Source organism: Lissotriton helveticus, chromosome 3_1, assembly GCF_964261635.1.
Source record: "Lissotriton helveticus chromosome 3_1, aLisHel1.1, whole genome shotgun sequence".
In the NCBI taxonomy this organism is placed as follows: Eukaryota; Metazoa; Chordata; class Amphibia; order Caudata; family Salamandridae; genus Lissotriton; species Lissotriton helveticus.
In genome coordinates, this window is record NC_136061.1 from 997,297,713 (window position 1) to 997,322,332 (window position 24,620).

General features: G+C 46.1%; 1 protein-coding gene and 1 pseudogene across 1 annotated transcript in view; both read right to left on the reverse strand.

Annotated features, from left to right (window-relative positions):
* The window catches only part of LOC144825318 (voltage-gated potassium channel KCNC1-like), a 43,295-nt pseudogene extending 27,013 nt beyond the window's left edge, over positions 1-16,282 (reverse strand).
* Positions 1-24,620, reverse strand: part of PLEKHA3 (pleckstrin homology domain containing A3) — a 254,424-nt gene that overhangs the window by 162,473 nt on the left and 67,331 nt on the right. The gene's annotated exons all lie outside the window — the stretch shown is intronic.

Below are 24,620 nucleotides of genomic sequence, written 5' to 3' on the forward strand. Positions count from 1 at the left end.
TCAGGTTGTCCAAACGTTCAATATGCACCCCTCTGAGGCCTCTGTGGTTAGTACAGCAACCTATCTAGGAGTTAAGATCTCGGCAGCAGTTGAAACTATTTCGGATCGGAACATCTTGCCGGTCGTTGACGCTGTAAATATTAAGCTTGAAAGATTGGACCAATTGCACCTTTCTTTATATGGTCGCTGTAGTGTTCTCAAAATGTTGGTACTTCCAAAATGTTTATATCTCTTTAGGACAATTCCTTTAGAAATTTCTCAGAAAACCTTGTTGAAGGCCAATAGGATCTGTTTAAGGTTTCTTTGGGGGTACCGCCGTGCCCGTAGAGCTGCTAAATGGCTTCGTCTCCCCCATGATCGGGGCGGCTGGGCTGTACCTAATCTGTTATTATACTACTGGTCCACCTTTGTTAAATCTCTGGGTGTCCCACTCTTGGGGTCAAGTGCTGAGGTTCACGTATACAATAGCCCAACCATTTTATAGATCTGCCTCGGCACTTCAGCCAAGGGTATTCTAACAAGTGTTGGAGCCCAGCTACTTCAAGAAGACCAGGTTTAAGGTTATCATAGCTATGTTTCATGTTTGGCAGAAAATACGGCGAAGATTGGGCATCCCTAAAGTGAATATTTATACCCCATTTAAAGCTGCACGGCTCCTCCCCCCCATTTTTCAGGATCATGCAGTTTTCAGATGGCAGGTCCTGGGGATTCAGACCATTGGGGACTTAGTGTCTTCTGGGGAAATACTTTCTTTTTCGTTTCTCACGGATAAGTTTAAATTGAATACTCATGATTTTTTCAAATATTTACAGATCAGGAGCTTTATTCACAAACGCCTCACCGAAACTTCTTCAATTATAGATGAATTTGATATTTTTTCATTAATATAAGGAAAAGCTAGGATTGGGACGTTGTACCAATACTTACTGGCTAGTTTCCCGGATGATCTAGAGAAGCAGAATTTGAAGTGGGAGGCTAAGTTAGGTAAAACCAGTATTGACTTGAGGTCCACTATGGAGCTAGCCAGCGAGGTTTTGGTTTCTGGTAGTTTACGGACCCAAACCTACATGGCCACTTTCGATCTATACTATACGCCTGTAAAAATAGAGGGATAGGGTGGAAGGAGGGGGGATCACTGTGCTAGGTGTGGGTTATATGCAGCTGACTCTATGCATATGTTCTATCTCTGTCCGATTCTTCATGATTTTATGCTCGATGTCGAGCGATTTATTAACAGCACGCTTAATATTTCCTGTACCTTGTCCCCAGAGATGGTTATAATGGGTTCTGAAGCCTTATCACGGGCAAGTATGATACTGCCTTTCTGTTTATAGCTAGGTCTGTGATCCGTCTCTGTATCACTTCACAATAGCTATCTCCTGATCCACCTGTATTTAGTAATTGGAGAGCCAGGTTGCTTGATATTCATAATTTGGAGTTCTCTGTGTTCACACGAATGGGTCGGAGGAAGCGGAAGCTGGCCTGTAAGATCTGGGCTTCAGTGATTGAATGGTTAAAGTAGGAACTTTGGGTTCATTATGTATATCTAGGTTTTTTATTGCTGAAGACGTTTTCTTTCCATGAACTTTATTTTGTCTTCAAAATGTTGTTCACCCTAGCTGTCCATATCAAATTTAGATTTATGTATATATGTATTTTTCTTTATTTTTTTGTTGTCCACAACTGCATTGTCTAAAAATTTTAAAAGCAATAAAAAAAAAAGATAATTAGGGACCACTGAAAAGTACAGGCACTGTCTCTGGCACATGCAGTGCCGCCGTAGTGTACCAGTCCGTCTTAATATCCCAGTTGAACCTTAGCTTAAGTATTTCTACAAGAATTCCAACTGTCAAAGATGTCTTCTCCAAAAGTAAAGAATCCTCTACTCATCCATACCTCAAAACGCCATTGGGAAAAAACTTAGATTGTGATGGACTGGAGTGAGCAATGATGGAATGAAGTTAGATTCAGTTTTATTGAAATTCCAGAAAATGTCTCTAAGCCAAGTCTTCTTTGTGTCACGTGGTCAGGATATGCCCGGCTAGAAACGCCACCATTTACATGGTCACGTTTCTCAAGTTGCCTTCTCTTTTAAATATGGCAACTTTTGACATACATTTGCCTGCGTGACCATGCAGGATAACTTCTCTGAATCTGCATTGGCTACATTTCCACTTTGTTGGCACACTATCACGGCACCTTGAACATTCTGTGCAAGGGATAATGTTCACCGCGCAAATGTTATTTAAGTTATTGTCCGGTAGGCGATGACGCGATCTAACTAAAATAAACAATTGCGGCCTGACAGGGGTTGCGACATGGCCACAACAGTGCTCTTATTATACATACACAGAGCAGGGCTCGAAAAATCCACTCGACCGCTCGCATATGCGAGCTAAATTTAACAAGGTAGAGCTGTTTTTAGGTCCTACTCGCCCTTTCTGACAAACTAACTTATGCCCTCTGTCTGTGAAAACGGAGCAAAAATGACAAGATAACAAGATTTAAAGGCATTTTTATTGCTTACAAAGGTAAAGAGCAATAAAGATGCCTTTAAATCTTGTTATCTTGTCACATTTGCTCCAGTTTCAGAGACGGAGGTCAAGTAGTTTGCAGTTAGGTCGAGGAGATTTTTCAAGGCACTAGTCCTGCAGGACTAGTACCATTCTTTGGATTTTTCGAGCCCTGCAGAATGAATTCCTTGTTTAGGGAGAGGAGCACTCAGCTGAAACTGCAGTCACTACATGCATTCCAGCCCAGCGGATTCCTGCATACCAGTATGAGGGATGTCCAGCTCTACACGAAGACGGGCAGCCTGATGACACTTACCCGCAGGTATTGGGGAGATAGACCATCTGGGATGGGATTTGACAGATCATCCTCCCTAGGCAAGACTAGGTTAGGGAGCACTAGGTAAGAGTACACTATATACAGTACTTATATTCACTGTCTTAGCACAATGGTGAAATCTTACTCTATTTCATTATTCTTGTAACGCTAATTAGTCATATATTTCCTTCTGATTATCACAATGCTTCAATAAATTGAAATGCCTTGCTGAGTATTTCTTTGGGTATGCATGAGAGGCCAAGTTCTAGATCTATTACCATGAATTCCTTGGGGGGTCTGGATTGTCATGTTCTGAGGTTGCAAATACATTTGTTACCCTGCAAGGTTAGAGGTACAGATGGTGCACTGTGGCTTAGCATGGATACAGGACAACATACCCGGGTGTGCATGGAATCATTGTGGCACAGTCCTAACGTTTATGGTGTCCAACAAATGCAGTTTTATTGGCAAGGTACAAACCATATGGCATTTGTGCTACCCATTTTTAAAATATATCTTTGTTCTGCTTTTATGGGTTAACAAACCAAAAAGAAAGCAAGCTAACAAGCATTAAAAATGCAATAGGTCTCGCCTTTGATTAAGTTAAAGCCATTTGCTTTGCTACTGGTATTGTACAGCTAAGCAAATGGCTTTAACTTAATGAAAGGCGAGACCTATTGAATTTTTAATGCTTGTTAGCCTCCTCGTTTGAAAGGCTTTAATTGATTAGGTTTTTTTTTAAAATTAGAAATGGAGACAGGGGCCCACCTAATGAAAACCAGTATTAAACCTCCTCTGCGTGGGAACAGTGTGTTCCTAACCTTGGCCGTCCCTCCATCCTTCAGCAGACTGTTTTTTGATTGAGAAATGTCTGATTTACCCCTCCCCCCAATATTGCATTCCTCTCTCACATGCACATCTTGAGGCGAACGTGTCACACGTTTGCGTGCACATGTTCACCTGCCATTGGAAGGTCAGGATGGACTCTGTGCGAAATGCCTGGCTTCACCCGGGAAGGGCTCGGCCAATAGGAATGTGACCAGGGCAGACTAAATAATTTCCAGAACATAAATTAAGACGTTTTCCTAAATTTAAAAATACCCTAGTTTGAACTTTGATTAGCAAACGCTACCATCCCGACACAATCTTTTGAGTAAAGAAAAAATGCGAATTTAATTTGCTCCAAGCAAGTTGATATCTCACTTGAAGCTTTTTAGGAGATAGATATTACAGATTTTAGGGGACATCTGTCCATCCGCAAGTCTTTCCCCAAGCACAATCACGCGCACACAAGAATCACGCCTCACTAACAGACATGTGCATACATACACCCGCTCGTACTCAGGCATGCGAACACCTCTGGTGCCAAAGTACTCGTGGCAGAGAGCTCCTCTGAGCGCCCAGAGGCATAGCTAGCAATAGTGCAGCACATGCAGTGCAGCCGGGGCCCTGGGTGCGAGGGCCTGCAGCACTACTCATGGCTGTCTGCTCATCACACGGGGCCCTAAGAGGGAACCTTTCCCTCGTCTGCATTAGGGCCCCTGTTTCCGGGTTCCCTTTGACCTTGGCACTGCCCAGCTCGGAACATTCCAAAGAAGGTATGTTCAACTGTAAGAGGCAGCGCAGCAAGTGACTGGGAAATAGACATGGAAAATTTTTAAACATTAAAAACTGGCACACTTAGACTGTAGGACCCCCACATTAAAACTGCTGAGCAATGCCTGGGGCTTGCTGCCGACCGGGGACCTGACTAGAAAGCCACACTTACAGGGGCGAGAAAGCATATTTGGCATCCCGTGCGCAGAGCTTTGCCGTCTGCCTTTTGTTTCCTCCTCTGCCGGTGGGATTTCTTGCCGTGCCACCGCTTTCAGCTCTGGCTCTCCCGGTCGGTGAATCCTGGTCCCTACCGGCACCACAGCCAGAAACTGCCGCCTCTAGAACCCATCCCCACTGCAGGCTGCACCCTTCCGGCATGAAATACTGACAGCTCATGCGTGAGATCTACAAGAAATGCACAGAAAGGCACGGACTGCTTTCCAAGAGGTTGCTTCTGACAGAGCGTCTTCGCCAGCGAGCCACTTGTGTGTGATGCACACAAGAGCGCAGCCTGGGCGCAGGGCTGAGGCAGCGGGGTACACCAAAGCGCACCTCTTGAAGGGGCTTCTCAGGACAGCAAAGGACAGCCCCATTTTATATATACACAGCTGCTACCCACACTAATCAACTGTTTGCAACTGTTTTTATGAACATGTTGCATTAAAGACACACTTCACAGATGGGCCCCAAGTGGAGCCTGTTTGAATACATATCCTGGAATATAAACTAGTGATCTAACTCAGCACCCTTGTCCGGGCAGTGCGAGCAGCCGCAGGCAACTGACTCCAATCTACACAGCTCCACAGGACCCTTCCCTCACACACCTTCACCACGCACTGACCTTCACAATGCGCCCGTGCAGGCCGGGCACAAGAGCTTGCTGCCCGAGAAAAACAAACGTAACTCAAGCCCACACACAGAAGAGTAAACTAGAAAGTCAAGATGCGATGGCGGCTTAAGATAATTATTTCAGCTTTACTGAGGACAGATTAGTTGATGTCTGGACGCCGCATTTCAATGCGCGCTGTACATGCACCCACAATGCCGCCATTGTTTGCAAGCACGGTCCGCTTTCACTTTCGTCCGTCATGAAAGCTTTCTTATCTTTATGAGGCCATGTGTTTGAAACACATGGCCCCAAAAATATAAGAAACCTTTCACGGCAGAAGGAAGGCAGACGAGCCCATCCAAGTGGGCCGTCTGTAAAAGAGAAAAGTCAACGTCATGAAAAGTTCTTTCCCAATGGCTGGCCACCGTTTAGCATAAACGGTGACACTGGCCAATTTGAAAGAGGGGCGGGGCTTAAAGCCCGCTACTGAAACTACCCTAAAAACATTAAATCTCGCCAGCGAGACTGCGAATGTGCGCAGGCCACGCAGCAGAGACCTAAAAAGAGATTTATATAGAAATCTGCTGAATCATTTCAACCTGATGACTAAACACTTATAAGGTCCCAAAGGCGAGGCCTATTGCTATACCAATGCTTGTTTTCCTCTGCCTCCATGGCTCTGAGTGGAGATGGGCCATTGGGGGCATACCCCTTCCTAGTTGGTGCTATGGCATCTTAAATTGTTTTTTACTGGCCCCTGGCAGCTGTTATTGCGCCACCCCTTCGGGAGCCCGGCCCTGCTATATATTACAGTCCTTCTAATGCAGCACAGTGATTTATGAACAGGCATCAACCAGCTGTATGTAAATTGCAAGGCATATATTAAGAATATGATTTTTTTTTCTTACTTTTTTTGTTATTCTAAGGTTGTTACAAGGTTCTTTGGGTAGTAATAAAGTCTTATTAGTACAAACAAACTACACGTTGTAATCTTGACTTTACGCTTCTCTAGACCAAGCACTTTTAACATTTAAATATAATGCCTACCAGCATGATGTGTAACCTTCATTGTCTTGTATACCATTACTTACTTGTGCATTGATTTAGGCACTTGTATAATATGTGTGTGATATAGAGCACTCAAAATGTTTATTGCAATGAGTAGCACTATGAAAGAAATGTAATAAAAAGGAAATCAGTGTTATTTAAACTGCTAGTAGTACAATAACCTACAAAGACATATACCTTCTTACAGTGCCTGCATTCCTAATACAGTGGTTGACCAAATTAAAACACCCAGCAAGGATGAGACTCCCAACAAAAGGAGGGGCGATAACCCTCGAACTGAGGACTTTTTGTAAGTGCTGGAAGTAAAAATAAAGTTAGCCCCCCTTATCACAAGCAATTTGCTGCTCCAAACATAAATCAGGCACCTTGCTGATTGTGTCCCAGTGTTGGCAAATTATACCAGGGCTGCCCGATCCAGGACCGGGCTGAATGCCCCTCCTTCCCTGCACTGCGTGCCGCAGACACCCTGCAGATACCATTTGCCTAGCATTCCCACCCAATGTAAGATGTTGCCTGAAAGATTACACACTGTAATGCAGTACTCTGTGCATACACACGGTACACGCCACAAACTATGATTTTCTATGCGTCGCTCCAAGTGATAATCTATTAAAATGTTTAATGCACTCCCTCTGTTGGTCCTCCAACTACAGCAAACTTTGGGAATCCTGACACGACACACAAGCCTTGGAAGCAGACACAGCCCCGCTAGGGTTCTGCCAACACTGTTGCAGACACGTTTTTTTTGTCACATTGAAGCTTTTAAACAGGCCCACAGCACAAACACTACCAGCCTTACTGTGGAAATGTGCAGTGGGCGGGGACTGTAAATTACATCTTTGATGATCGATCCAATGCCCCACAGACCTACCGGACCGTTTCCTGACCATCGAGCTCTCGGCCGCCAGGGGGCAGGTGTCGCTTTGCGTGCTGTTCCGCGGCGAGTTGTCCTCAGACTTCCCGTAACTGGGCTAGTCCATTTGGTTGACTCTAGGCACGTGTTTTTTCTTCTTCTTTGGGAGTTTTTGCTTGGCCATCGCCAGGGAATAGTACATCCCGAAATTCTTCACAATAACTGGGACGGGCATGGCAATGGTCAAGACTCTCGCCAAGGCACAGAGGGCCCCCACCAGCATGCCAGACCAGGTCAGGGGATACAAGTCCCCGTAGCCCAGTGTGGTCATCGTCACCACTGCCCACCAGAAGCCAATCGGTATGTTTTTGAAGTGTGTATGAGCGCTACCACTCGGGTCCTTCGGATTGGCCCCGATCTGCTTAGCATAGTATATCATGGTGGCAAAGATCAAGACGCCCAGAGTCAGGAAAATGATGAGCAGCAGGAATTTGTTGATGCTGGCCCGAAGCGTGTGGCCAAGCCCGCGGAGACCCACAAAATGGCGCGCCAGCTTGAAGATGCAGAGAACCCGCACAAAGCGCACCACCCTGAGGAAGCCGAGCACGTCGCGTGCAGCCTTGAAGGGAGCCCGTTCAGGGCCACCTCCAGGTAGAAGGGTACGATGGCCGCAAAGTCAATGATGTTAAACATGTTCCTGACAAAGAACAGCTTGTCAGGGCAGGAGATGATGCGGATGAGGAACTCCAGGGTGAACCAGAGCACGCAGACACCCTCTATGTAGTCAACACCGGCGCTGTGTGCACTTCACGCACCACACAGCGTCTCGGTGGTGTTGTTGCCCGCGGACACCGCCTCAGTCACATTCAAGTTCACGTTGAAGGCATCGTGCGTCTCCAGGCAGTGAAGCCAGAGGGTTCCAAGGAAGAAAGAAAGCGAGGCACAGATGGAAAAGGGGTTTAGCAGAAACAGGCACAATGGAGAGGCAAAGGGTGCAACAAATAACAGGGATAGAGAAGAGACCCAAGAGGCAGATGATAGACATTAAGCAGAGAATAACCAGAAAACGCAGAGGAAAGCCTGCGAGAGGGGGGCAGAGGGGAACAAGCACAGTCCGCTTTCATTTTCGTCCGTCGTGAAAGCTTTCTTGTCTTTATGGGGCCATGTGTTTGAAACACATGGCCCCATAAAGATAAGAAACCTTTCACGGCAGAAGGAAGGCAGACAAGCCCGTCCAAGTGGGCCGTCTGTAAAAGAGAAAAGTGGACGTCATTAAAAGCTCTTTCCCAATGACTGGCCACGGTTTAGCATAAACGGTGACGCCGGCCAACTTGAAAGAGGGGCGGGGCTTAAAGCCTGATACTGAAACTACACTAAAAACACGCATATGCGCAGCCCAAGCAGCCGAGACCTAAAAAGCCTACTGATGAGTCACTGTTTTTTTGCGGAGTAGTGCTAAAATAATTCAAATGTGATTCTTACCCGAGTTGTCCAGTAGTTGGAGATAAAGCAGCACAGATTTTCGCTTCTTTTTTTACAGTTCTCGGAAAAGTTTTGAGATAAGCGTTTTCTCACCTCTTCACCGAAAATTAGTAATGAAACCTAGTAAAATATTCTGATTGTGTAACTCTGAGCTTAACTACTGAAGCTTGAAAATAATACAGTTGTGTAAACAGAATATTCATATTAATTACTTCTATCCTCCCATGCTATAAAATATCTACACAATTGATTTATATATGACTTACTCCTCAGTATGTGTTGTAGTCAGAAGACCTTGAAAAGATGGCATGCAAACCCAAACCTGGCATTCGCAAATGATTTCTAGATGGCGTACCAGGTCTAATATTATATAGTGGCATTGCAGAGTTTGACAGTTTAGTTTGGACTTAGAGACATTTCCATACATTTGCAATCTTGGCAGCTGAAGCAGTAGCAGTCTGATAGAATGTATATTTATGCTGAAAAAGGAGCTACGTATGCTTGCCTTCATTGAGTATATTCTATATAAAAATGGCTTCAGGGATAGCCAAACAATTAACGCGAGATAAACCAATTTTGAATCATTCCTCCCGTGTAATGAGGATGCATAATTTTTAGGTAGCAGTTTATTTAAATAAGCACTGGAAAAGCCATTAGGCAGACCCCCAGGATATAGCGGCATGGATTAGCAAATTTAGCGGCACAAATATGGAAATTTAGCAGCACAAATATGGCAATTTAGCGGCATTTGTGCGGCACTTTATTTTACTGATAATCATTCATTTTCAGCCTTAATCAATAGAAACTGTTTTAGCAGAGTATTCCAATTTGAAATAGGCAACCTGGGATATGGAACAGAGGAAGCAACCCACAAGTGAAGGCTGTTATTTCTTGGAAATGCAATCCTCCATTTGCTTTAGTGTAGGTTCTGTTCACTGTTGCGTTATCCACTTGGTCACGTTGTGTCATTTTTGGACAGCTCATGAATGTGCATCTGTCTCCTTGTTTGCTATATTTGTGAACATATGGTGAGTACTATTTCAATGACTTATTCATTTTTAAACTTGAGTCAAAAAGTTATCTCAAAGCTGCTTATGCATGTAAGCTTGGTTTACGTGTGAACGCGTTGTATTGCCCCGGAAAAGATTATTAACAGAAACCATATCTGTATGCACAAATCTACTGTAGCTAAAAGGATTCTGCTGTTTGAGTCAGAGTTTCCTATTCCAGTGGATAAAATAACAAGCATTGGCATAGCCAATAGGTCTCGCTTTTGAGACCTTATAAGTATTTAGTTATCCAGCACAATATCCTTGGTGCAGCAACATCAACTGTTGCATGGCTAAACACTTATAAGGTCCCAAAGGCGAAACATATTGGCTATGCCAATGCTTGTTTCAAGAGTTTTTGGCACTTGTTTCTTTCGAGTCTGGCACCAATTTAACGAATTCACAAACTGCAAAGCCTGTCTGCAAAATATGAGGCAAGAATGAGATAGGTGTTAAGCTCCCAGAAGCCCTGTATCTTGTTGCCGTGCCAGCTATGACGACAGTGACCAAACTTCTAGAAGCCGTGTACAGTGATGTCACTATGCACATATCGCAAAGCTCCCAGAAGCCAAGAGCCTTGTTGTGTCATTGCACGCTGAGTGTTAAAGCTCCTTGAAACCTGTCAACGGTTTCATATTACATGTACCATTAAAGCGCTAAGAAGCCCTGTATACTATTGTAAAATGTAAATGTAAAATTGATACTTGTACAATGCCATACAATGCCAAAGCTCCAAGAAGCCTGACTTATAGTGTAATATCAAGTGTTTTTGAAGTCTTATGTTATGCTGGGACATCACTGACAAATTATTAAATTACCCAGAAGCCAGTGGGTTTGCTGTGATGTCACACACAACATGGTTCATCTCCTAGAATCTTTGTATCCTGCTCGGATATATACACACATAACAGGTGTGTACAGGACTGACACCCGTGCACCCTGCTGAACTGCATGTGTGTACTTATGACGTAAGAGCCCGTGACATGGGACAGGCCCTGGGTCCGACCCACAGGTGGCTTTGTAATGAGAGCAATCTGTTCGCACCGTTGTTGAGTAGCACCCCAGTACTTTGTAATTGTAATGAAAGTGATGACGACCCCGCCTGGTTTCAGCTTCACACGTGTCTCCCAGCTGCATTCTGTCTTTTGTGAACACAATACAGCCCAACGATACTTAATGCTGGAAAATAAAATGCGTCTGATTTGCATCTGTCCAGCCCACCCTGAGTGATACCGAGGAGTGTTTTAAGGATTGCAAAGGGGTGAACCGGGGGAAATGGAGCCCACCTGTTCATTCCTTACTTACACTGATGTTAAGAACTTAATGCCGCAGGTATAAGCAGGCGGCTATTACAGCTGAACGGCACCACCTAGTGACGAAGACGCGTACAGCCAGTAAGATGTCACCATCTTTTTTTGATGCCTGCAAGAGACCTTTTTCGCGGCCAAACAGGCCTATATCGCGGTCATCGCGCTCATCAGCCGATTTCGCGATTATTTTGCAAATCGCGAAATCGCGAAAAGCTGGAGGGTCTGATTAGGTCTCACCTCTGGAACTTAGTGGATTTGCCAAAGCCTTTTGACGATGCTGTACAGCGTAAGGGAGAGAAAAAAGCAATATGCTTATTCCCAATGTTGTGCAGCATAAAACAACAAGCATTTGCAATGCAATAGGTCTCGCTTTAGGAAAGTTTGAGCTATTGGTATTGTAAATGACAAATCTTTTATTTATGTGTTGGTTTTAAAAATAGAAAAATTAATAGCTTTGTCATTTACAATGCCAATACTTTTAACTTTCGCAAATGTGACATCTATAGCATTTGAAATGCACTATGAGTTGCAATTATGCGACTTACATGTATTGATATTACAAATAACAATTGCTTTTATTTTTTTTTATTAATTAATACTTAAATAAAAGTTATTGTAATTTATAATTGCAATAGATTAAACTTTTGTAAATATCTTTTGTGAAGCTAATGTTCAGTGTATTTTATTGTGACGAAAATCCAAGAACAGAAGGGAAATATTAACATCTTTTTGTGACATTTGTAATAAGGCTTGAAACATTGAGAGAACATCTTTGAACCAGTTGTTGTTGAATGGTTGCACAGACTGCTGCAGTGGTGGCACTGAGTGATGTTGTGGTGGCAACGAGTGATGCTGTGGCGTTCAGTGATGCTGTGGTAGCGCAGTTATGTTGTGGTGCCCCTGAGTGATGCTGTGGTGGTGTTGAGTGATGCTGTGGTGATGCGATAGATAGAGTGTAATTATGTGGCGTGTAACTATGTGGCACTGAGTGGTATTTGGAGTGTAGGTTGCGTTGAGCGCAGTGTAATTATGTAGCATATAATTATGTGACACTGAGTGATATTGTGTGGAGTGTATGTTGTATTCAGTAGAGTGTAATTATGTGGACATTGTGTGAGTAAAAAATCCACGGCCAGGATGGAAGTTCCGGATGCCGTGTGAAACAGGTACATGGACAGTCTCCCGCTTGAGTGGTACCATGGTCTCCAGTAAAAGAGAGAGTAAGGTTGTTATAGGGACTGTATCGGGGTTCCGAAGGGGTGGATCGTCCAAGGCAATAAGCCAGCCAGTCAGGAGATGAAGAAGCCACCTGGGATGACCCGTGGCCACAGCTTGACCCAGGAGAAAGCTTCTCGACCCTCCTCACCACTGAGCCACTGAGTACCAAGGAAAGCGCCGAGAGAGACCCTTTGCAGGAGCCAAGGTCTGAAGATGGCAGCAGCCGTTCCCACCCTCGGTGTTACAACTGGAGGCCAAATCCACTGCCAGGCCAAAGACTCAGAGACTTTGTTTGTTCAACACCAGGACAAAGGCCAATTCCAAGTTGGGGAGGGGTGTAATGATCCCAGCACCGCCCTCACTGTGCTGGTGTGACCCGAAAGTTGCACCCTGTAACACCCTATGGCCAAGCGTGGCCAGAGGCTATATAATAAAGGTGCAAAGACCGCACAGGGTCATTTGACCACACCCAAAGCAATTGTGTGTGCGTTCCTTGCATGCTACAGTGCTAACCTCTCCGAGACCACCTCACCCACGAGTCCCACCACACTAACCACAGAAACACACACAAGAGACCTCCATACGAAGAGAATGCCATGAGATCTCAGCACACAGCACATCAACAAGACACTTTACTGAGAATTCGTCACACAGAGAAAGTTCTGAGAGGACGCCACATGGGACCTTTTGTTCCGAGAGACCGCTCTGACAGACCCTGGCTCAAGGAAATGTCCAAGCAAGTCTCAACAGAGACCACCGTGAGAATCTTGAGCACGCAGAGACAGCCTCTGGAGACCTTACAACAGAGCCAGAGCGGGCACGAGACCGCCGTGACAGACCCGGCGCACGCAGCCTGCACAGTCTACGCGGGGTGCTGCGTGACCTCAGCAGAGAGGAGGGGGAGACGGAGAGGGAGAGCGGGCCTGGGAGAAGGGAAAGAAATGGAAGGAGGAGGCGATGGAGGGGAACGACTGTTACCAAACGTGTGCATTTGTAGTCTTTGCCAATAAAGCATTATTGAAATCAGAGCCGTCGTGAGGGACGACAGCGGCTTGGGAGTGAGTGAGTGGGGGGCAGTGCTTTGGCAGCTGCTCTCTTGCAGTCCGTCGGAGCCTGAAGCTGCCAGTTCCGAAAGTCCCGGGGCAGTGTGCAGCCTCAGGTGTGAGGGCTCCGGTCTGCGGCACCAGTGTCAGGCCTGCAGAGCGGAGTCTGTAGCCCGCTGCGTGCAGTCTCGTCTCCGGTGTGTTGGAAGTCTCCAGCAGCCCTCTTCGCCGGTGAGAAGTTGCAGCCTGTCCTTCAGAGCGCGTGCTGCAGCTGTGTGTACACTGCCCTGTCTGCAGCGGCCGCTTTTGCAGGACTAATACTTCACTGTCTTTCATGGAGTCTGCAGCCTGTGTATGAAGTCTGCTGTCTCCCGCCTGCGGCCCCCCATGTAAATAAAGTCTGTCCAGTCAACAGTGGCGTGACACACCGCGGAGTCCGCAGTCTAAGCCCTGCAGCTGGCAGGCGGTCTCTCGTTTGCAATGCAAACTCTACGGAGTGCTGTCTCCACCCCCCCGCACACAGCCTGCAGCCCCGGCGACGTTTATTTGCTGGATGAGGTGAAGGAATGGAAATGTTTAGTCTGTGTCCCTCTGTCTCTGTAAATCTGTGTGTGTTGGTGTCTGTCTGGTCTGGGGGGGTCGGGGGAGGTGCAGCGGTTGATGACTGCACGGGTGGATGACAGGTATATTGTTTTGTTACGAATCCAGGACACAGACACCAACTGACAAACATTACAGCAATATATTACAAATCACAAAGACATTACATTTTTTTTTTTTTTTTTTTTTTAAAAACCTTTATTGTGCATTTAAAAGAAAAACAAATACGGGCCTACAACCAGCAGGCCGGCCACGATACTGTAGGCACAAAATGTAAGCAATGCAATTCCTCAGCGGCATCAAACAATATAGCATCAATCAGTAGCAGTCACAATACACAAGAACACGTCGCCAAGGGTAGGAGCAATGAGGTTTAAGTTTTAAACTTAATCTAAAGAAAATCAATGAAGAATAGATGCAAGAAGAGCTGAGTCCATACAATAACTTCACAACCTGGGTAGGTAGCATAATGAAGATCAACAGTAGAGATAAACATTCCACGGTATTGCAATATAATGCCGAACAGCAGGAGCATCAGTACACATTTACGCACCACCTACAGTGCCACCCACTCCCCACTAATCCCTTGTCAGACCCAGAGCAGAAAAAGGAACAAGAAAGCGCAGAAACGATAGAAAAAACAAGGCCCATAGAAACCAAAAAGAAAAACTAAATCCACCCCCCCACCCTACAACAATCCGGAGGCTACGGCCTACCCCCCCCCGGTAAAGTGCCTGTCGCCCTTTAAAGAACCCGAAATATAGAGAAGAAAAGAAAAGAAAAGAAAAGAAATAAGATTCTCACTCATGAAGAGGAGAAAAGGTAAAGAAAAAACTTTCACAAGTGATAAAGGGAGCAAGGAAAGACATTCCCGGATCCCCATTAAAGAAGAAGGTGGGGAGGAGCCAATAAAATAACAGATCTCCCGGACATCCAGCCAAAAAGGATACAGACGTCATTAGAGTCTAGAAGGACACAGGCCGAAAAACAAGGGGGTTACAAATGCGGTACACAAGAGCGCAAACCGGACCCATAAAACACCCCCCCATGTGTAAAATAGACAACCGGATATGAGCAGTCCCAAATCATAATCGAAGGTGTCAGGAGAAACAAGAAGGAAAACAGATGTGAAGAACTGAAGCGTTGATACGCGCCAAAAAGGCGCCATAGGTATAAATCACAGAAAATAGGCCAATGCAAGTGAAAACCCGGGACCCCCTAGTGTCATATAAGTTGCAAACGATCACTACATCATGGTACCTGCCCGAAACCCGCCCCAACCAGAGCAAAGACTAAGATGGCCGCCCCAGGCAGTGCAGAGACAAAGAGAAATAAAATGGACGCCACCCTTCACAGGCAAACCCCCGTCCCATTAGACAGTACATAACCCTCCATAAGTGTCGATCCCCTCCACAACATAGGAATAATATGGAAACAAATATAGGCTCAATAGCCATCAACCGCATCTTCCGTCCCCGAGCAACCCGCCCGCAAAACAACAGTCGCCCCACAGAGAGGAACCAAAAATGATAGAACACAATACTTGCGACTCGAAATGAAGGGAGAGGCCAGCGCACAGAACAGGAGAGACAGTACGGAATAGGTAGAAGTCTCACAGAATGCATAATCAACACATCGAACAATGTATCAGTCCGGGGTCACAACCAAGCGGACAGTCAGTGTCAATAGGGAAAAAGTCATCAACCCTGTCCCGAGCGTCGGAATCCCACCAGGCAGAGCCACAGCGAAGCAGAGAAACAATATGGCAACAGAGAGAGTGTGAGTGTCGCAGGAACACAAAATGGCCGTCGAGATCCAACAGTAACTCCATCAGCTGTAGTAGTGAGTTCCCTAGGAACCTGCAGAGCATACGAGTTCTTTGAATGCAAAGTTGGAGGGCACAATCCAGGGGCCCGTGATGAGGTCGACAACGGTGCTGAAATGCCCCAAGGCACTCGCGACGAGCAGTCCAACAATGTTACACTCTCCGGTGAAAGGAGAAACAAAGTATCTCTGGTAAAGGCAGCAGACAGACAATCTCGGGCACCGGTCAATTCGGGAGCGAGCACCTCTGTCCCGCAGGCTGAAGGAAGCACTGTATCGCAATGAAGCGCAAGCGGAGACGAGGGTAGACGTGGCGGGGTCAGTATATTGCAGTCCCATCGCAGCGACGACGCCATGTCGTCCAGCTTCTTCCACAGCACTTGGCAGCCTAGGCGCATATCAGCGCGGAGGACATGCAGGGCAGTCAGGAGGGTTGTGAGAGAAATTGCAGGCTGAAGCCCCGGGCTCTCACTTCCCAAGGGGGGTATTTGAGAATCTGACCCCGTCGCAGGCGGGGTAACACAGGCCAGTGACAGGGACGGGCGCCCTCCCCCATACCTCGGTGCCTCCAACAAAGCCATCACGGCGAAAGTCCGGGGAAATCACAGGATAGTCGTGGACCAGGCGAGCGTCATTGCGGGGCTAAAGCATTTATAAAGTACAGCACCAGTAAGGCACACAGCGCGGAGAGGCGCCCCGTATCATAGGGGGTAGCGAGGCGCGGGGCCTGGCAAGCACAGGCTATCAAACATGGCCGTGCAACACTCTCCGTCCGTATCTGCCCCAAACAAAGGATGTGCTGCGATAGGGTGCCTCAGCTCCATGAGTGCTCGTTCCTGGCCTCCTTCTGCAATCGCCGCACGCGTCGCAGCACAGACAGTGCTCCGTGAGGTCCCCACCAGAGCCCAGGTCTTCAGTGCCGATAAGGTATCCTGGCCGCCATCAGGTCTCCGGGGAACGGCAAAGAGCCCCTGTGCAGACGGGCTCCCGGGCTGCGGGCATCACCGCGGCTATCTCCGGCCGCCGGGCAGGTCGAGAGACCAGGATCACACCTCTGGAATCAGCGCCGCGCCGCTCTCCATCCGGTAGTGAAATGCATCAGGATATACGCCAGGATCACGGAGCGACGGTAACAGGCTGAAGGAGCCGGGAGCCTACAGGTCTGCTCCGGACGCCATCTTGGCTCCTCCAAAAACAAGACATTACATTTTAATGATATTTAGGACCCGCAAGATATATTTCAGGGCCCCCTGTACGTAATTGTACTGCCCATTTTCTGCCAATTGAACACATTATTCCAACTAACTTTAACAAGAAGGCGTGCGTATATTACGAGCGAGGCCTGGAACGCAGGCGAGAGAGGCGGGCTCTGCTTTAATAGGCAGGAAAGTTCTTTTGAACCTGCGAGGTTCCGGGAGATGCCCCGCCTCTGTGCCAGGCCCGCAGTGACGTAGCTCGTCCGTAGCGCGGCACCTTGGAGGCAGAGGGGTGTGGGTAGTGGAGAGCCCAGAAGAACGCAAGAATTCCGGGAGTGCTGGCATTCCCGGGAGATAGTAGGAGGAGAGAAATCCGGTGATGCGACGGAATGAAGGAGCCAGCGACAAAAGAGCCCAGTAAAAGAAAAAAAAAGTGTGTGTGTGTGTGTGTGTGTGTGTGTGTGTGTGTGTGTGTGTGTGTGTGTGTGTGTGTGTGTGTGCGTGTGCGTGCGCGCCTGCCTGCCTGCCTGCCTGCCTGCCTGCCTGCCTGCCTGCCTGCCTGCCTGCCTGCCTGCGTGCGTGCGTGTGTGCGTGTGTGCCTGCGTGCGTGTATGTATGTATATGTGTGTGTGTGTGCTTCCGTGAGTGTGAATGTGGAGCAACAGATGTGCACGGCGCCGGGCTGGACGTGCGCGTCCACAGACCAGAATCGCCACGAGTGCCCCGGTCTGTCTCCCCTTGAGAGGCATCTCAATGACAACAGGTCTCCAGAGCAAGACCTAAAAAAGGGACAAAGACACCACTACTGCTGGAATAACACAGTGCCATTTGCTTTTGTGATTATTTACTGATCCAGGATGGTGGATGCCACTTTGATAGTTAAAAAAAAGATAAATAGGATTTTGTTGTGCAAAATGAGAAATATTAAATGACTGCGTGGGGTGGGGGCAAAGGAGGGAGGAGCTGGTGCGGGGGCAAAGGAGGGAGGAGTTGGTGGGGAAGGAGGTGAAACGCAGTGGACAAGGCAGAGCCACACCTGTGGGGGAAGAGGAACACACGATTCGATGAAGTGAAGAATACAGTGCTTGGGGGAAGACCGAAAGGCACAGGAGACAGCAAGTGGGAGCAGCAAGGCAAGGCGACAGTAACAGTATAGGGGCAGGAACACACAACAGAGAGAATACAGAGCTTAGGGGTGGAGGAGACAAATACACGAGAGAGAAAGAGAGTAAAGGATGGTGGGCATTTGAGGGGAGCACACATTCCCTTGTGTTCTCCCTGCAAATGCAGGAGAGAGAGCTAGAAACGACATGCACTGTCATGTAGTGCTTAATCCGAAATTAGTTGCCTAGAGTGAACAGTGGAAATACCTAAGTCAGCCGGTTCAAGAGGGTGGTAAAGAGACTATGCTCCACAAGAGGGACAAACGGAAGAAGAAACAAAAGGGACAAGGAAAGCTATTATATAAACAGCAAGGAAATCGGGGTGACAATAAAGCCAACCAATAGTAAGCAATGCTTGGGCTTTAGGCCCACTGTAAGTTCTTAGTAAGCACACGCCTTTCAAAACCATACCATTTTTGCTGCTTAGTAAGGTAGACATTAAAAAAAACAACACACAATTTATGAATATCCACTTTCAAGTGTGGGGTTGTGCACGGTTAGAGCAGACGGAGGGAGGGACGAAGTGCAGGCACGATGTAGGACCAGAAGTGCCCAGAGTTGACCACCAGCAATGTCACTGAGCAATTCAAGGTGACTGAAAGACACCTGGGTATTTACATTACCTCAGTTGTAGTCCCTTCAATGAGCTTTCTAGGCTACAGCAAACATTTTTTTCTAAGTACGCCACCGGGAGCAGCCAGACGTGCCGGAGTTCCGTGCGGAAGGCCCAACTGATGAAGGGCGCTCATTGATAACTCCAGAAGGCACTTGAAAAGCTTTGGGGAACTATATTCATTTTTTAGTCCGATTGACAACAGATTGCCCTTATTAGAAGCATTGCAGCTATGGACATGTGCCAGTGAAATAACATAAAGGTACCCTGTTGACCAGAGAGTTCTTACTTTTTGAATTTATTTATTGAGAGTTTTTCTCCTAAACTTCAACTAGAAACAAGAAACAAACTGTCCAGTATTTGAAGATTGAGTTGCCTCAGTATCTGGCTGTTGGGCAGAGCTGAATTTGCAAGGAATACGACAATGATTGGCTTCATGTATGTGCTATTAGAGTCTAATCTTGGTCTTGATCAAAATGGTATAAATTGGATAGCACCATTGAAATGCGTCGACGCCGTGGTACACAATTCGTGTTGGTGACTTGAACCATAGATATCCAATGATTGTAACTATATCGGGTTCCAGTCTTTACGCTTTTTTGTTACACGAATGTGTGTTTTTCTATGACGAAGTGTACTGTCTTGCTCTCACTCTCATTGTCTTTTATGTCCGTTGTCTTATAGGTTGTACTTTTATGTGTTCACAAATTCTCCTGTCATTTGCTGCTATTACAGTGGTGCTTGGTTATAGGACTATGGAATGTATTTGTAATATGTTGTGATTTTTAACATTGCTGGATTTTTTTATCATTGTTTTTAACAATTTTAAATAAAAGATTTGTACAATTTGTACTATGGACGTATTCTTGGTATACTGGTTTGAGCTGATCCTTGGATTCCCTTAGGTCGAGTGAGTCGAAGCACTCTTCTGCCGATTGAGTGTACGTGGTGAGGAGCATCAAGGGAACCAAAGGAAAACCTTTTATTTTACTTGTTATTAGTACCCTATTACTTTGGTGTGAAGGGGTCTCTCTCTGCTTCTCTTGGTTTACAGCAACTGAGAACCAAAGATGGGAGCAAAACAAAGTAATGCACCTCAGGCAAATATATATCAGAATATCAACAAGTTTGCGATGCTTTAAAAGAAAAGGAATACACCTAACAAAGAAAATTACACAGCCTTGCTCCTGGACAGCCATTATACAAGAATAAATGGTTCACAATAACAGAACGTCCAAAAGAAAATACAAACAAAACATTTTTCTAGTCTGTTATGATGGGCAGATGCACAAAATAGCCACCCAATTCACACTTAACCTAAAATGAATGACGTTATTGGGGAGGTGTCACCTACATCATGACTACTAAGACTTCTTCGAGAAAAACAAAAGTGCAAACATCCGGACCCAACACTAGATGGCGATCTATCCTAAAGCATATGATCTACAGCTCGTATGCCTCAGCCAATAAATTCCAAAATAACAGCAAAACAAAGGACACTTTAACATTAGAAACAAATGATAAATAAATGGCAGTGACAACAGAGCAAAATGGGAGCAGCAATACAAAAAATGTAACTGCCTGGAAAACAAGATTCTCCTGTCTCCATATTTCATGTCGATGTGAGCAGCCATCTTTTCTCTTCCTGCTGCTGTTGAATGTTTTGTGGCGGCAAATAAACACGGTCTGAAAAATAAACTTTAAGTAAAATGGCATAGCAAATCAAAACTGCTTTTCACACCAGGGTGATGTTAACAAGAATTGGCAAAGCCAAGATGTTTTGCTTTTACTATGCAGACACTTACCTGTTGGTTTTGGTAATGCTCGTTTGCTTTGGGATACTGTATGGCCAAGCATTTCAAGTTGTCTGCCGATACATGCCTCTGGGCACAGACAAAGCCATCTAGGAATATTTTGTGTTAACCTACAAGGAAAAGCATTATAGAAGAAACTACTAAGAGGGCCTGAGCAGGCACAATGAATTCATAGCACTTTGCTTCCACCGACTCACTAAGTGAACATATTCCAAATTATACAAACGAACAGCTAGAAAGAATCAGAAACAATGCCCTCGGACCAAAAGGGCTCCCGCAGTGTCCATTTAAAACAAACCCTTTGCACTGGTCAGACATACTACTTTCGTGGTATAAGCACATATTGACCATTGAGACAATCCAAGAGTCTCGGCAGATTCTACAATCCACACCACATACAAAGGTTGTAACAAATCACAACCATTTAACTAACTACCATCATAAAGAGATTACAGAGGAGGCAAAATATTTTGCCAGTTTTCTATTAAAAGACCTTAACAACTGGGCATACCAGGGGAATTGGGAAGATGATCCCACAAAACCAAAGCGGTTTTAGACAAGGAACTGGGACTATCTCAAATCTGTTGGCATTTGATGGCGTTCTCCCTTTCAGTGGAACAAACAATCAGGGCTCGTTCCCTCCCATATACCTCCACTATGGACTTCAAGGCTGCATTTTATCGGGTCCCCAGAGCGAATCTCTGATTAAAATTGAAATTTGGAGCCCTGTCACGAAACTCCGGAGGGCGATTGAATTATTACTCATAAACACCTGGATAAAAGTCAAGCTTGGCAACGGCCGCGCCAGGACGGGCCCAGGGGCCGGGACCTCTGGTCGATCTTATATCTATTCTGCGGTTACCCTCCTGGCTTTAAGAACTGGGACTGAAGCGCTAGATGAGATTACTTCAGCTAGGCTACAGGTAGAATCCCTTTTGCGGAGAAAGTGCGAACCTTCGCCTAAAAAGCGGCCTTCCTCTCATACGATCCAGGGGCTAAAAGTTGCTTTGTTAAACACACGTTCCCTACAAAAACATCATTTGGAAGTGTTTTCTCTCCTTCTGGATGGCGACATTGATATCCTTGCCCTCACTGAGACTTGGCTGGGAGCTTCTAGATATCGGGTTGTGCACCGCCAATGATTAGTTCTATTCCGACTGTGCTCATGGGAATCACTCCCCTCCTGGAGTGTATGTGTTACTAACTTCAAGTTGCACACTTATTAACTCATAAGTGTGTCACCCTAGGCACCAGTACTTTTGAGCTGGATTCTCCAGCCAAATTTCAATGTAGAATTCAACTTAAATGTTTTTCAATAAAGTTTACTTCACGCTTTGTTTTTTTGTTCAAAATCAAAGATGTTTTAATTCACTTTTCTTATCATTCAACATTCAAGACAATCCATTGTTCCAATGCATTTCGGTGTTTTACTACACCTTCATCAGGGAACGTCTGTGTTAAAAAATGAATCCTGCTCGTTCCGCTACGCTACATGTTAAGGGCCACACTCTGGACTTGATTTGGTCCTCTATACCCCATGCACAGATAACTCATGTTAGCCCCTGCATATGGTCAGACCACTTCTTGATCAGGTGCTGGGTGCCGTGTAACATCTCACCGGCAACAGCTGACCCACTTTGGAGAAAGGTTCGAGCCTGGAAGAAGGTGGAAGCCGAGTCCCTGATTTCCACGTTTCTCTCCCTTCCACCGTTAAAGAGGGGCGAGGGAAACTTAGACTCAGACATCACAGCCCTGGTGGCCTGGTTTCGAGCTGCCCTGGACACTCTGATCCCTGAGCGGATGGAGAGGACCAGAGAAAAAGGGAAGGGAGCCCCTTGGTTCGATGCCTCACTAAGAGGAAAAAAACAAGTTCTCCGGCAAGCGGAGCGGAGGTGGAGACTCAATTATAGCCAGGCAGAGTCTGTAATTTATAAAGCACTTCTGTCCGAATACAAGACTGACATATTGCTGAGGAAGGCAACATTTTATGAAGACAGAATCGGACGTGCAGGAAACAAGCAAAGGGAGATTTTTGCTATTCTTAGGGAATTAACGCAGAGGGATAGTAAAGCCCCAGTAAATGACCGCCCGGACTGCGACACCTTCCAGAGTTTCTTTCTCCAAAAAGTACAAGATATCATTGGGGACATTACAAAAAGCTCAGTTGATCCCACTCTCTTAGCTGCCCCTATCTCCCGGGAGTTGACCTGTAACTTGAATAGTTTCCCATGTTTGGATGTAGGGAGTTTGTCAGCTATCGCCTGCCAAATCAAATCAGGGTCAAGTATGGATCCGTGCCCCCCCAGTATTTTTCAAATGGCCTTGCCCGGTCTGGAAAGACACCTGCTGAGCTTATTAAACAGGTCCCTAGAAGCGGGATACATCCCAGCATATCTGAAGGAAGCTAGGGTCATCCCCCTCCTGAAGAAAGCAGGAGCAGACATCAAGGCTCTAAATAACTACAGGCCTATTTCCCAACTCCCATTTTTAGGAAAGATCCTGGAAAAACAAGTTCTGACTACGCTGGCGGGCTACTTGGAGGAAAATGGTCTACTTCACCCAAGGCAGGCGGGCTTCCGACCACAGCATAGCACGGAATTGGTCATGGCCACGGTTGCTGACGATCTGAGAATCAGGGCAGACCATAAATAGCCATGTGCCCTGATTCTATTGGATTTGTCAGCAGCGTTTGATACGGTCAGCCATACTATCTTGCTTGACCGCATCGCGAAGTTGGGAATAACAGGACAAGCTTTCAAGTGGCTTAAGTCCTTTCTTACTGGCCGGACCCAAAGAGGGCAGCTGGGAGACCAACTATCCAAGGCCAATGCTGTGACCTGGGGTGTCCCCCAGGGGTCTGCACTATCTCCCCTGTTATTTAACATCTATCTTCAACCCCTTATGGAGGAGCTAACGCATAGAAATTGCCAAGTTTTTAACTTCGCCGATGACACCCAACTGCTGGTTCAGTCGGAGAATACCAGGGAGGCACAGGATTCGGTAAAGAACTTGCTTAGATTCACTGTAAATTAGATGACCAGCACCCTCCTGAAAGTCTAAGCTGAGAAAACGGAGGTGCTGGTTATTACCAATCAAGAAAATCCTTGGTGTGAGCTGTTCTGGCCTCCAGAATTAGGGACTATGCCAACTCCCGGAACAGTGGTAAAAAGTCTAGGCCTGAAGATTGACGCAGATCTATCTATGGCTCCCAAGTCTCTGCGGTGGTAGGTTCCTGTGTGGGAGTGCTCAGGCAACTCCGGAAGCTGGTACCCATTTTGTCCACCTCTACATTGCAATCCATAGTGTCCGCCACGGTCATCTCTCGGCTTGACTATGGTAATGCTCTGTACCTGGGCCTCCCGCAGAAACTCCTGAGGAAACTGCAGGTTGTGCAGAACGATGCAGCCAGGTTGATCTTTTCTCTGCCAAGGAGCTCTCATGCGACCCCCCCTTCTTCTGAAGCTGCACTGGCTGCCCATTAAACTTAGAGTGCTGTTAAAATGTCTTTGTATGGCCCATAAAGCCATTTTTGGAAAGGCTCCTAATTATATCAAAGAGCGCTTGAGGAAGTACATCCCGGGTAGAGCTCTGCGCTCTGGCAAAGCCTGCAAATTAATTCAACCTAGATTTAAGCTGAAATCTAAAGGTGGCAGAGCTCGGTCGGTACTCCTTCCGCAAATCTGGAACGAGCTACCTGCAACTTTGCAGGGAGACTCAACATTACTTTCCTTTAGAAAGAATTTAAAGACCTACTTGTTTAAAAAGATAACATCAACACCCTAATGGGGTCTGATGAGGGAATGACGTCTTGGGCTACAGCAGGTTATGTACTTTTTCTGTGAAAGCGCTTAGAGACCAGTGGTGATTTGCGCTATACAAAAACATTGTAACATAACATAACATAACATAACATAACAACGGGTTCGCTCTCTTAAGAAAAATCGCTACTCAATCTGATACGTGCTCGCACCTGCTTTATTTAATTTGCACATTTTCAACTTGTCTCAAGAGCTAGAAACATAAATGCACACTCCCATAAATTAGACGGGACTTCGCTATCAAATTAAGTTTACAGAAATTACCTAGTGCTATTCAGTAAAACAAAGGTTGGGCTACAAAGACTAACTGACAAA